Source organism: Balaenoptera ricei, chromosome 8 (assembly GCF_028023285.1).
Source record: "Balaenoptera ricei isolate mBalRic1 chromosome 8, mBalRic1.hap2, whole genome shotgun sequence".
Classification (NCBI taxonomy): domain Eukaryota; kingdom Metazoa; phylum Chordata; class Mammalia; order Artiodactyla; family Balaenopteridae; genus Balaenoptera; species Balaenoptera ricei.
In genome coordinates, this window is record NC_082646.1 from 89,303,498 (window position 1) to 89,317,070 (window position 13,573).

The window sequence follows — 13,573 nt, forward strand, 5'->3', positions numbered from 1 at the left end:
AGCTTCTGCTCACTTTGCTCTTACATTCTCCATTCCTGCTGGTGTCTTTGGGGAGCAAGCCTGGTGCTTTTCACTTGAAACAGCCTCTAAGTTGGAAAGAACAGTCACCACCAAATCAATTCCTCATCCATTAACAGGTTGTCTCTGTTCTCGAGACACAGGCATAACCTGGTTAGACCTGTTTTGTTTGAACGCTAACGTGTGAGTTGGCCAAATGCAAATGAGCAAATGTTTGTAATCCTTTATTTTATTTTTTTAAAGGGCCCAGCAGCCAATCAGAAGAGGGGGAAGTGACTTAGGGAATTCCCGGTTGGTGGCTTATTGCTTAACATCCTACAAAATGATTTAAAATTATTGTCATGTGCATTGATCTTCACTCTGATGAGAGCTCAGACGTGATAACACTCCCGGTTCCCTGTCCCTGTAGGAGCTGGCGTGAGCGCTGCTCGCTACCTTCCCTCCATTCACTACAGCTATTGGATTTCCCACCCAGAATCTTTAGGTAAATGAGGTAAGTCCTTACTTTTAAACCTTCTTTTGAATCTGGAATTCAAATACCTGAGTGGAAGGAGAAACCTGCCTTGAATCAGACAGGTGAAAATAAACCAGACTCCCGGAGGCAGCTGGCAGGAAGTGAAGCTCGCCTAAGCTGTGCTTTCCTCACTGGGTTGTCTTGGGATTTTATTTTGGAGGGCAGCAGGGCGACTTTGGATGTTATCTGTGAACTCCCTGCATGGAGTCTGGTCTTCGATCACTGTGAAGTTAAAAGCCCCCTGGTTTCCCTCTCTTTCTGCAACAAAGCCATTTCCCTGGATTGAATTCTGAAATTCTGAAAGCTGGGGATGGGTTCCTCTCAGTGAAGTACTGGTTGGCTGAGTAGCTACTGGGGCTCAGAGCACACGTTCTCACTTTCTAGAGATGTCTTGTGTTGGTAGTTTTTCTGACTCATTCCATTAGTTGTAGAGAAAGGCAGATTATCTTCAGTATATTCTGGTGTTGGAAAATGGCTGGAAACAGGCAAGGGTGTATGCACCCACATTGGAAAAAGTGGTCAGGCAGCCCAGGTAGGCAAGGGTATTGGGGAGAACTGCACATCTCTGTCCAGAAAACAAAAAACAAAAACAATTTTGGCAAAGAGCTTTGTCATTTCATATGGGGACAAACTAACCCTTTGTTTGTTCCGTGATGGGATACTATGACCAGACAGGCAGAAGTGAGTCAGCAGCCCCAAATGCCTTCTAAGACAGGGGCTCTTTTGATTCTGCTTGGACACGATGGAGAAGAATTGGCCTATGTGTGGATAGAACTGGAAACAGTGAGGAGTTAATCTTCTTTCTGGTAAATGACAACGCCGAGTCAGGAAATTTATATTTTCACCATCCATCTTTGCCAAGATCTAGGATACTCCTAGGATTGTGGGAGCATGTGTCTTGTTATGATGAAGCATAAGCTTCTGTGAGTCTAAGTTCACAGGTGTCTTGCTGGTTATCTGCACTGACCTTAGTAACAGGGATAAAGTGAGTGAGTGTTTGGACTTGAGAACTTTTCTGTGGAAGGTCTAATTCAGGAGTTGGTTCTATAGGCATGGCTGTGAAGATGCGATAAGATAGAGCCTTTCACTGCATAAAAGCGTAGTTGGGGATCATGAGTGGCCATGCGCTAATTCCACTGAGGTCAAGGGAAGAGTTGATTTCCAACAGGAGAGGTGAAGTCGTGTTATTGGGAAGAACTTCAGGGGTAAGAGATGCTACCAGGAAAGGCTGTTAAGAGATTTTAAGAATGACTTTATGGAGCTCTATAACAGTGAATAATCTTTAATTCTTAAAAAGAACAAGAATGACTTTAATAGCTGCATTTGGAGTTTGCAGAAGGCTCCACTTATCCTCTTTCTGAGACCTAGAATTCTGAGACTATGAAATAACTCATCAATTCCATCTTATAATCTGAAGTCGGGTAGGATCACATGATTCCCACACCATCACTCATGGCTTATATGGATAGACTTTAAAAAACAGTGGGAACATGGAACGAGGGTCATTTGGAAGTGTGTGATCACACTTGAAAAAATAATAAATATAATGGAGACAATCCTCCATGTTTCCAAACTATTTTACAGAGGCATTTTAGAAGAAAGTAACTTTGAGGGAACAACCGTGCTGTAAGTTCTCTTGTGTTACTGTTCAAGATGGCGGCATTAGCCGAGACCTTTTTAGGGTGGTTGTGGGTAGGGTGATGCCTTTGATCCAGGCCTCATATGTATGAACGATCTCAAATTCAATTATATTTGTTCTTTTGTGTTAAAAAGCATCTATTTGTTAAATTCAAATAACCCCCTTTTGATTTTTTTCCCCATTTTTAAAATATACTGTGAGCTCCCCCAAATAGAAATGCCTTGGGCCTTTCTGGACCTCTGAGAAGCCCTACATTCACAGTCATGATTCCACCTTTATGCTCCCATTAATTTACCAACTTTATGCAGATCCTCTTTCATTACCTTTTTGACGACTTCAAAGGCTGAGACAAAATGGAAAGTGAGAGGTTAAAATATTTACTCAAGTGCACTCAGTTAGCTAATTGGAAACTGGAAGGAACTCATATCACGTCCTAGGCCAGAAAGTGAGTGCTTTGGGTCAAAGTTCATTTCCAGGAAGTAGAATTTAGCTTTCTGGAATCTTGTAATGTTTTACTTCTTCCTCAACCCCACCTATACCTCCACCCCCAAATTAGAGTTAGCACTGGGCTGTGTTCTTTGCTTTTTGAAAACTCAGTGTAGGAAGCCTGTTTAATGTTAAAGCATCAAGCCCAGCCATAGAGGTTTATACAAATCGTTAAAAAGTGATTCAGTCCTTCCCCCTCTTCCACAAGTTGGAGTCCTCCCTAAGTCCTTTTGAACAGATGGGATTTTCAAAGACCTCTGGGAGATGGGGTAGGGTAGATACCAAGAACGCGTGGTAGAAATTGCTAACACACTTGAGAAGCAACGCCACGGTTTGAAGGAATCCAATATAAAGTCGGAAGCTGATTTTCGGTGATACCTTTTTCGGCCGTTTCAGCCTATCTCTCTCGTTAGGGTCCCTCTCCGGTAGAATTTAAGTGACAATCATTTCTGTTGTGGGAGGGGCCGGTTGGGAGGATTGGGCTCCATGTAGCCTTGGTGTTTGAGACCACGCTTCTAATCCTGGCTTTGTTGCTGGGAAACTGACCGTGCGGGGCTGTCAGCCTGGGTGAGCCATGCCGGCTCTGTCTGAGCTGGGGGTTGTCACCTGAAGACAGAGGGAGGGAGGCAGCCGTATGGTGCTGGACTTCTCTTAAATCTATTGCTGAAGAACTGAAGAGACAGAGAAGATAATAAACTTTATTTAATGTTTTCTTATCTAATTTTTCATAATAGGATTTTAAATCATTGGATTCGTTTTGAGGAGCTGCAATTACGCTCTTATTAGACATATGTGACTATTACGTTTATTTAAATCGCACAGGGTTTTAAAGCCCAGACTATTAAGCTGTGCAGGAAACAAAGAGTGCAGTGGGGGAGGATGGCTTCCCACAGCAGCTAATGTTAGGATGGGACATATGTTCAAGCTGAGTGGCTTTGATGTCAGGAAGCTGAGATGTGCTGGAGTAGAAATTTCCATGGATCCCTCAGAGTTATTTGATAAAAAATTCATTGGACTTCAGAGGGGGAAAATAAAGATATTTCTTTAAGAACCTTCCTTGAAGAATTCCAGACTCACGTTTTTGAGTGATTGGAGCATGGTGTGGACAAGGCAGGGTGCAGGACATTCATGCGACTGGCAGTCAGGAGACCTGGCTTTGTAGTCCCAGCAAAGCTGTGTTCCCACAGCAATACACTCCACCTCTCTGGGCTTTTGTTTCCTCATTTGGACAAAGGAGATTGAACCCGATCATCCGTAAGATCCACTTTGGCCCTCAGAATCTGATGACCCAGGGAAACTAGCTATGCCTAGAGCTCAGCAGGTTTAGCTTGAGTCTGTGAAAGCTGAGAATAGGGTGGGAGATGCCTTCCTAAGGATGAGACAGGAAAGAAGACCAGTAGGAGCCCTTAAGTGGCTTCCTAATTCTGGGGTCTTCAGAATTTTGGCCAAGGGATGTACCTGGTGGAGGTACTAAAGACTAGTTACCTTTACTAGGGGTGCTTGAGCTGTTCCCATGACAACATCCCATCTTTATCAATTGCCTCATTTATCTGAAGTTGGTGTGAGTGTAGAAGTGGATGCAGCTGACTGTTTTGTGACCACCGGGAGCCATTGGTGTACACGGGTAGGCACTCTAATGCTGTCTTCTGTAAAACACGAAAGCAGCCGGCTGAAAAGAGAATACTCAGGACCCCGTGGAGGCTGCTCAGCTTGTGTGGTGCTGATCAGTTCGTCTGACTGTCCATGAATTATTGGGTAGATGGGATGGACATGGGCTCATTTCTCCGAGAGGAAGACCCGAGGGGTCATCAGAAGGGGAACATGGCTGGCCAAGCCACTGGGCAGCCCACCTGGAGAGCCTGGTCTTCCCAGAGGCCCTTGGCCCGAATCTGGAGCAACCAAAGCTTGCAATAGGGTCAAGCAGGATGGCCCATTTAAAGAGGCTACCAGGGTTTTAATTGGCTTTGTTTTAAAAGAGATACCCTGTAAAATACTTCTTTGAATATTGATTTCACTAGCACCTAAGCACACTCTGTCTTCGGTTTGTTTTATGGGGCTGAGCCCCTTGTTCTGGTTCATTGGATTCACATGATCTCTTCTCTTCCAATCTTCCCCCACACCCCAGCCCTTAGAACCTCCTTCCTGTCCTTTCTCAGGAACATCTTCGTTGTTATTAAGGGTATCTGCCTATTTATTTAAAATGTGGCCAGCAGAGGTGCATTCCAAACATGCTTTCTGATGAAAACCAAGCCCCAAATCAAAAGGAGCCAAAATGCTTACTATAATATTTTGATTATTGGACTATTAGACCACCTCATGAACCCCACTATTAAAATAACTATTTTTACTTTTGTAGGACCTTGTCTACAATTTCTTTGATGTTGTTGTAATTGTGTTGGATTTAAAATTTCCTATTCTGTCACATCCCCCTCACTCTATATTATAGACACCACATAAACAATCTTGGGGGCTAGGTCTTTATTGGTCCAGTTGTGGATCTGAGAAATTTTAGTCTGCCTGCCAGCCCTTTCTTTGCCTGATGCAGACTTCTTCCAAAAGTCTATTGAGTCTTTTTTGGAATATGAAGAAGGTCTTCTACTTTTGTGTATGACAGTGGAGCTTGGAGCATATGACTGTCTCATAGAGATTTTTTTGGGGGTCCCTCTTAGGAACCTTTAAAAAATTCCCTCAGTAGGGCTAATGATATATCCTATTGGATGAGGTAAGTGGGGTCTGAAAGGTGAAGATTATTTCAGCCTTGTCTCCAGGGTGACTACTGACAAGATGTTTTCTTTGCAACAGACTTTAGTTTATTATTTTTTAAAATAAACTTATTTATTTTATTTATTTATTTTTGGCTGTGTTGGGTCTTCGTTGCTGCGTGCGGGCTTTCTCTAGTTGCGGCGAGAAACTAGAGAAAGCCCTAGTTTCTCTTCGTTGCAGTGTGCAGGCTTCTCATGGCAGTGGCTTCTCTCGTTGTGGAGCACGGGCTCTAGGCGTGCTGGCTTCAGTAGTTGTGGCACATGCTCTCAGTAGTTGTGGAGCATGAGCTCTAGAGCACAGGCTCAGTAGTTGTGGCACACGGGCTTAGTTGCTCCGTGGCATGTGGGATCTTCCCGGACCAGGGATCGAACCCGTGTCCCCTGCATTGGCAGGCGGATTCTCAACCACTGCACCACCAGGGAAGCCCCTGCAAAGGACTTTAGATTTGGCCCAAATTCAGCCTCTGTCTCAATTATGTCCACTGAGAAAATCAGAGAGCACCTAGCTTACCTTTCACTTGTCTTAACTCCATTGGCCAGAGGCTGTGGGTTGAGGAACGTTGGGGAAGAGTATACTTTGGCTGCTTGTGTATCTGAAGGAGCAGGAGGCTATGAGTTTTTGTTGCCTGGAAGCAGCTGGAATGTGGTACAAAGAACACGGAGGTTAGAGTCAGAATACCTGGGTTCACATTCGACTCTGCCACAGAGTAGCTGAGTGACTTTGGGTGAATTATGTAAGCTCAAGAATATAAATTCCTCATTTGGAAAATAGGGTTAATAACATCTGCACAGGCTGTTGTAAGGATTAAATTAGACAAAAATTCTGAAAGCACCTGGACAAATACTTGTGAGGAAACTAGTAATTTGTGGAACGGAATTGGAGGGTCAATGCTCAACGTGGGTGTTTTCGGCGAGGCGCTATTGAGTAGGAGTGGCTGATAATAATTCTGGAATTTTGTTTTTCAAAGTGATCGATGTTGGTTCTGCACTGTGACCTTGGGAAAGAACTGCAGTGGGGTTTTCAGTGGGGAAGGTGGGCAGCAGGGAGATGGGATGAGCCATGTGAAGCCGGGAACTCCAAATGGAGCCTTGGGTTGAACTGGCTGCAAACCACCACCCATGGCCGTTCCAAGGAAGACCTGGGGTAGGTACATAGCACGTTTTTATCCCTTCTTGATGCCTGGCATGTAGGGGCCTCCAGAAGAAACTGATCTCCCTCCCAGCAGTTCACATGATTAACTGCAACTTTATATATGTTGCCCAACCCTTAAATTCTTGAGTGTCTCCAGATAACTACTGGCCACTGCAGCTAAGGCATTACTTACTCCGGGTATTCTAGAGGCTTTAAAAAAATTCCTACTTATTTTTCCAAGGCACTATAGGGTCTGCCTCCTGTAAATTGTTCAGCTGAGGCTTCTGGCCATGTGGAAGTGGTCTCAAGAGGCTATCTGAATTGAGCAAGCAGTCCTTGCTGTAAAACAGCAAGGGTTTCTAACCTGGGATCCAAAGATCTCTTAGTGTCCATGGGGAGAAATCAGAGGGTTTGTGAACTTGGATGTGGAAAAAAAAATTACATGTTTATTTTCAGTAATCTAACTAAAATTCAACATTCAGTGTGAATTCAATTCAATTTCAATATGAATGTAAGCAAAACTCCCCAGTAGCAATAGCTGTAACTGACTGGCACCAAGAGGAATTACAGATATTTTCATATCATGTTATACTTGTTACAGATGTCTCAAAATATCACTATTCATCACTACTTTGATATTACGGAAGTTATTGGACCTGCACTAGATATTCTTGTTTAATGTACTAATAAAGAAGCACATATGTTATTATGATATCACACGTTTATTTTTAAAGTATTTTGATAATTGTATTTCAAGATAAACTTCCTTTCTAATCTTATTATTTTACTTTGTCATTTTAAAAGCATTTTTTTGAGAAGGGGTCTATAAGCCTCAGCAGATTGCGTAAAATGGGTCCATGGTATAAAGAGAAAGCTAAGAATGCCTAATTTATAGCACTCTCTCACACAGAGCTGATGAAATGACTTCTGAACAACAGTAGCTAATAGATGGTCTCTGTCGAAATGGGGTGTATTTTCTTCCCACCCATCATTCTTGCCTATGGGTAGCTTTGGAGTTGTCGAGGGACCTTGGCATAATGAAGATAATAATAATAATAATAACAACAATAATAATAATAGCTAACATTTGTTGAGTGCCTGCTGTAAGCCAGGTGCGGTTACAGGCATGTTCAATGTCGTATTTCATTTAATTCTCCTAACTACTTTAGGAGCTTTAGACAGAAAAGTTTTAGACAGCAAAGATTCCCCCTGCCTTCCGTGATGATAGAGCAAGGGTACAGGTAAAGGCAAAAGTTGGGACTGACCCCCGGGACAGGGGGGCCGGTGTCAGTGGGATAGAGCCACTGCAGTGACACAGGGTCCAACACTTAGAAAGCCCCTGTGCTTAGTTTAATGCTCTGTTGTGGCTGTCTTGAAATTCTTAATATATTTGGAACAAGGGGTTCTGAATTTTCCTTTGCACCAAGCCCTGCAAATTATGTAGCTGGGCCACCCTCTGGATGTGATGAAATTATTCAAACATGTGACAGCTCCTGATGCTGGGAAGCCAGCAAGCCGGGAACTTGCTGGGAGAGCCCCTACTCATTCTCATCGTGCTCATCTAGCTGACCTTGGGTGTTTTGGCTTGGTGAGTTGGGTCATTTTGTTTGAGTGTCAAAGTTGTCCACTGAAGCAATGGGAGGGATGGCTGAATAATCGGCTGGAAGGGATTTGATTCCTCAGAAAACATTTCTGATAGGCAGTTGCTTGCCTTGTTGAGGAGTATTTTCATTTGTTATTTTCCAGAGGGCTTAATCCACAGGCCAGTGAGCTAGGAGAAGCGGAGCAAAGTGTGTTTTGGAAGGAAAAATGAGGCTTGGGTTGCTGAGAGTCTATTGTTCTTGTAGGATGGCACTAAAAAGGAACTCGGCTTTCTTGTCTATTGTTGCTTAATGACTGTCTGTACAAAGAGAAAACCCTACTTCTTCTAAAGAGGAGATCCTCTAATTCGTGAGAAAATTCAGATATTATTTGTTTCTTAAGCTGCAAAGATGATACTGGAACGAGTCTAATGAAGTTCTGTCTGTGTTTTATGGCTACATTTTTACTAACTGCTGCAGGGTCGTGTGCCTGGTGGAGGAGGGGGAGGACTTCCCTAGAGTTCTTCTCTGAGTGATGGAATGCAGGCTCCCAGAGTGACACATTCACAGTCCTACCCTTGTGGGTGTGACGTCCACAACACAGCAGGTCTGACATCAGGGCCTGTGTGTGACAGCTCAGTCGTCAGATGCTTTTCCAAAGGAGGCATAATTTTCCTTTAATTTTTCAACAGTTTGTTTCTTTGTTATTATTATTGCTCTTTTATCATGGCTAATAAGTCTGAGGTGGCTGCAAGCAGCCAAGCCCAACTCCTGAGTCAGTCTGGGGCTTTCAACAGGAAGCCAGGCTGAAGTTTTGACAAATGGATTTGCGTGGCCGTGAATTGGTGCTTCTGTAGCATCCACACTGATGGACACTAAGAGAGCTTTCATATTAGGGCACAAGGATGCTTAGTATGCCTCGTGTTCACATTTAGGGAAAAAGTTAAAGAATCTCAACTTCAAAAATAAAAGCATGCGATCCTAAAGAGACATCCTCCTCGTCTTTGGAAATAAAAGGATCCATTTTCAAAGCTACAAGAGTTGTACTGCACTTTCCTTCCACACTCCAATACATGTATTATAATATATCCAGTCCATTTACTAGCTCTGTGTGTTTGGGTAAGTTGCTTAACTTCTCTGTGCCTCCTTACCTGTAAAATGGGGATAATATTAGTACCAACGTTTGAGGTTGCAAGGATCGAGTGAGGAAATTCCTGCAAAGCCTAGCTCAATTCCTAGCACGTCATAAACACTCAATAAATATAAACTATCATCCTCGTCATAATTTTGTCTGTTGTTTTGTAACTATACAGTCTGTGAGATTCTAAATTGGTGGCTGTTGATCTTTCCTTGGCTGGGTCATCTTAGTCTTTCTCTGGGAAGACACTTGAATCTCAGCATGGTCAATTTCATTGTCCAAGTCCATCCCAACCCTTCCCTGGCTCCGGTTCCCACCTCTTACCTCCCTCCACCCTTCCCGCATTCTTGCGTCCTTGGTCTTATTTATTTTTCAGTCAACTGAGGGTGTTGTTAAATCTTTTATTTTTCTGGCCGCCCAATTTGGTTCCAAGGCGCTCCACTCCCTGCCCTGCTCATGACAAGAATGCTTGGGAATGCTCAGCCAGCCATATCCCTCTTCTGTCGGAACACCTTGTTCGTAACGCTCCTTGAGAAGCGGCGTTTCCGAGGCCTTCCCCCACTGCTGTGACTCCCCCATTAAGCCAGTGGTCTGGTGATAATGAAGGCCCAACAGCGGAGAGAAAGCTGAGGGGAGGTGGTCATATCGGGGAACAGCGAGTCTTGCCCACGTCCTAGGCTTTCTGCTCAAGGCTTAAAAAGAGATATTAAGAGGCTTCTTCTGACACTGTGTGTTGAAGGGTGGGTGATGATACCACTGCTTAATTAGTATCGTCATGATCTCCATTTGAGTGATTTGTTTAGCCCTTTGTGGCCCTTTTTGGCTTGAGCTCCTCATGTGATATTGACAAACTGTTGAGAAATGAGATCACGATGATGCTTGAATTAATGCAGGCATCACACTGTGAACATCTTAGGTCCTTTCCACTGGGGACCTGGCACAACAAGTCGCTTGGTGGGACATGAGTGAGTCTACACATCTTGCCTTGGAGGTAGGTATGGCTAACCTCCCTTCCCCACTGGGAAAGCTATGGTCCAGGGACCTGGAGTTTTCAAACTATGCTTGCTGCCCAGGGCTAGATGAAGACGTCTTTGGGAGAAGCAGGCTGAGTGTCTGCTTAGGGAGGTACCCACAGGCCACACCTACTACTTGAACCATATTGACTTTCAGAAGTCAACCATTTGGAAGAGTGTGGTTTGGGTTTTGATCATACCCCAGCAGCCCCTTCTCCGCCCTTGTTAATCTGACTCAGGATCTTAACCTGGGCTGGCTGGAGGCTGGCCATGTCATTCTGCAGATCTTGGACACCCCTCAGCGCCCTCACAGAACCAGCCGATGGAAAAGTACAGTGTCTTCTGGCTCCTTGGCCCTGCCAGCTCTGGCTGGCCTCTTCGATACCGCCTTTTCTTCTGAGGGAGTGGGAGGGTAGCATCCAAACTGAAAGCGCAGGTTTTTCTTTGATTTTTATAGGAAAAACAAATTGGCATGAACGCTCTGTCAAACCAGCTCAGGCTGTTTGGGCAGATGCCTTTCTTTGCTTTTTTCTGTTTATTTTCCAACAAATCAATGCTTAACTGCGTTGTTATTGGAGCGGAGCAACAGGTGCAAAAAAATAACTCTGCTGCCAACTCAAATGCAAAGGTAGGGCTTATACCCTCTGGGAGGTATTCAGAATATAACAGAAGCCCCTGCCAGCAACTGAATTAACAGCTCTGTTTACGGTGGGTTTTATGTTAACCTGCCCCTAACCCTCCAACACATAAACACGCCATTGTCTCGGGGAGAGACATTCAGCCATCCAGACAACCAACTGCTTTATTCTGCCCTGAGCGGAGATTGGTTTTGGCTGAGGCTGCTTCGTGTGAAACTCATGGCTGCCAACTCCAGGTCTTGGTGAGGGTTTCCTGTGAAGGTGAGGGCTTGGGATTGTTGGAGAGAAGAGGATCAGTCCTGTTTTTAAATGGAGTTGAAGTTCTTTCCAAGCTTGGTGATTTCCAAATGCCAGAGCAGGTTGCCTGGCTCTCTCTCTCCTCTTGCTCTATGGTAACCCCAGCAGGAGATGGTGAATGAGGTCAGATGATTTTGGAAAGAGCTATTGTTGTTTTCAGAAGTGGTGTCCTCTCTGGATAGTCCAATCGAGCAGGGCAGCTTCTGTGTTTTGTTCACTGTTGTGCCCCCAGTTCCCAGCACGGTGCCTAGCATCTAGTAGACAGTCAAGAAATATATATTAATTGGAGGGGATAAATATTTATACCTGTGGGACAAACATTCCTTGATGATTGTTTCTCTCTGCTGAAGGCTAAGATACTAATTTTCTTCGGTATGAGGTCTGAAAGCCAAGGTGGTTAAGTAAACTTTGGAAGAGCTGAGGTGGTGGTGGGGGGGGTTGGGGTAAGGGGTGACTCAGCCATCCATGAGATTCCTTTGATGGAAATAATCCTTACAAAAATCCTCTGCAAATGCTGTGTTCTGAGTCTGGCTTTGTTTGTTCGGCCTTCAGAGACTCATACCTGTAAGTTCGTTGAGCACTGTTGGATTGAACCATTTGGTGGTACTGGACATTAGGAACAGCTTTATTTCAAGTTTGCAAATTATGCAGTGATAGAATATCCTCAAATGAACTGGAGCTTGAGTTCTTCGGATTGAATGTATTGTCTCTGACTTTACAAAGATTTCCTGGTGTTTATGGATGTTTCTTTTAGGGCTGATATCTGCTGGAGTTTGTTATCTTGTTGTGGGAAATCGAGGGAAGGCAAGTAGAGGAATCTTTGGCCAGAAGCTCTCAGCTGTGAGAGTGCTTAAGGATTCGTGAAGGGAGGGTCTTAAAAATGTAGATTCTGATTCACGGTCTGGGCGGGACCTCAGGAAACTTCAAATTTAACTTCTCCTCGGGTGATGATGATACAGGTGGCCTATAGACCAACCTTTCAGAAACACGTGTTCGGCTTCATCAGTCAAGTAGGAAAATAAGCACCATAAATGTAATCCTCTAGTCCCCATACCTGTACCTTTCCAAAGACCTACAGAGACCTAGGGTTGTAAAAGTAGGCCTGGTTTTTTGTTTGTTTGTTTTTGGATTTTTTTTGTTTTTTCTATATGATCTTTACTTTATGATTATTTGATCTTAGAATAGAGATCGAGGATTAGTGGAGAGAGAGATACTGAGGTTCAGGGTGGTGGGAGGATGGTGAATTCTTCACTGCATTGCCAAACAGAGGTCCAGAATGACTCTCCTGGATGCAGCATGATCCCTACTTTAGGTGTCGATGTAGCAGGACAGTGGGGCCCCTCCTGGTGTCACCATAGGAAAACTAGGCAACACCCATGTCAAGTAAGAGCAAGAATAGAATCTCTCAGGCCTTCTCTCAGAGGTCAGAGTACACTCGTCTCCCAACCCTAACTCCACTGCAAAGTTTTCTTTACATTTCAATCCAACATGAGTGCAAGAGAGAGATTTTTCTTTTTTTTAAAGATCCATAGTGTCCCTAGATCTTCAGGGGTCAGTGGATGGTCTTTAGAGGGCCTGGGGCCCACAAAATACGTGCAAAACCTGGTGTGCATTTTGAAGAGGAGAAAACCCTAGTTTCTCTTGAGGTCTCAAAAGACTCTGTGACCTTTTATGCTTCAAAGCTTGCCCTATTTTTCTTAGTTTGTCATATCTGAATGAGATTGATAAAGGCTCCTGGGGTCATGAAAGGTAATCTTGTTTTTTGATCAACTTTGGGGCCTGTCCACTGTCAGTATCTGCATCTTGTCTGGATCTGGCACCAAGACTGATAAAGATCAGCCTAATATGTATATTTCCAAATGGCTCACAGTCAGTAAAGTGTATCTATAATGGATCAACTCTTGGCCTCCCAATATGGCATCATTGCTCATGTAAACGCTTGAAAGCCCAGGAATAATGCTTCTGATGTTGCCCCTGGGAACATGAAATGTCTGTTTCAAAACACATTATGAGGGTATGAAATTACCTGTGATGTAATCCCGAGAGGATCAAATACATTCCCCAAGCTTGATTCACATTTTATTTCATTTGGAAAACACAAATTATTGTCTGTATTACATTCAGTTAGATTTCACATGTACTTGAATTTTCTTTTCTCCTCGTTGGGAGTAGTTCTCTTGAAATGACAGTCATATTGAAACAGGAAGTCAGTAATCTGTTGCAACATCCTTCAGGCAAATGCTGTGAATTCACCTGCTGGTAACTTTGATTAAGGACCGAGAATGGTTTGGATATTACTGTCATTGCAAAAGTAATTATTTACAATGTCTAATTGCTCCTCGGGCCTGAGGAGTAA

At 43.8% G+C, this 13,573-nt stretch overlaps 1 protein-coding gene across 3 annotated transcripts in view; it reads left to right on the forward strand.

The window, feature by feature from the left end:
• The first annotated feature begins 336 nt into the window (after positions 1-336).
• Positions 337-13,573, forward strand: part of EHF (ETS homologous factor) — a 42,469-nt gene continuing 29,232 nt past the window's right edge. For all 3 annotated transcript variants that reach the window (XM_059931373.1, XM_059931374.1, XM_059931375.1), the window contains exon 1: positions 337-511. The gene's annotated coding sequence lies outside the window, so the exon portion shown is untranslated. The remainder of the gene's footprint in view (positions 512-13,573) is intronic.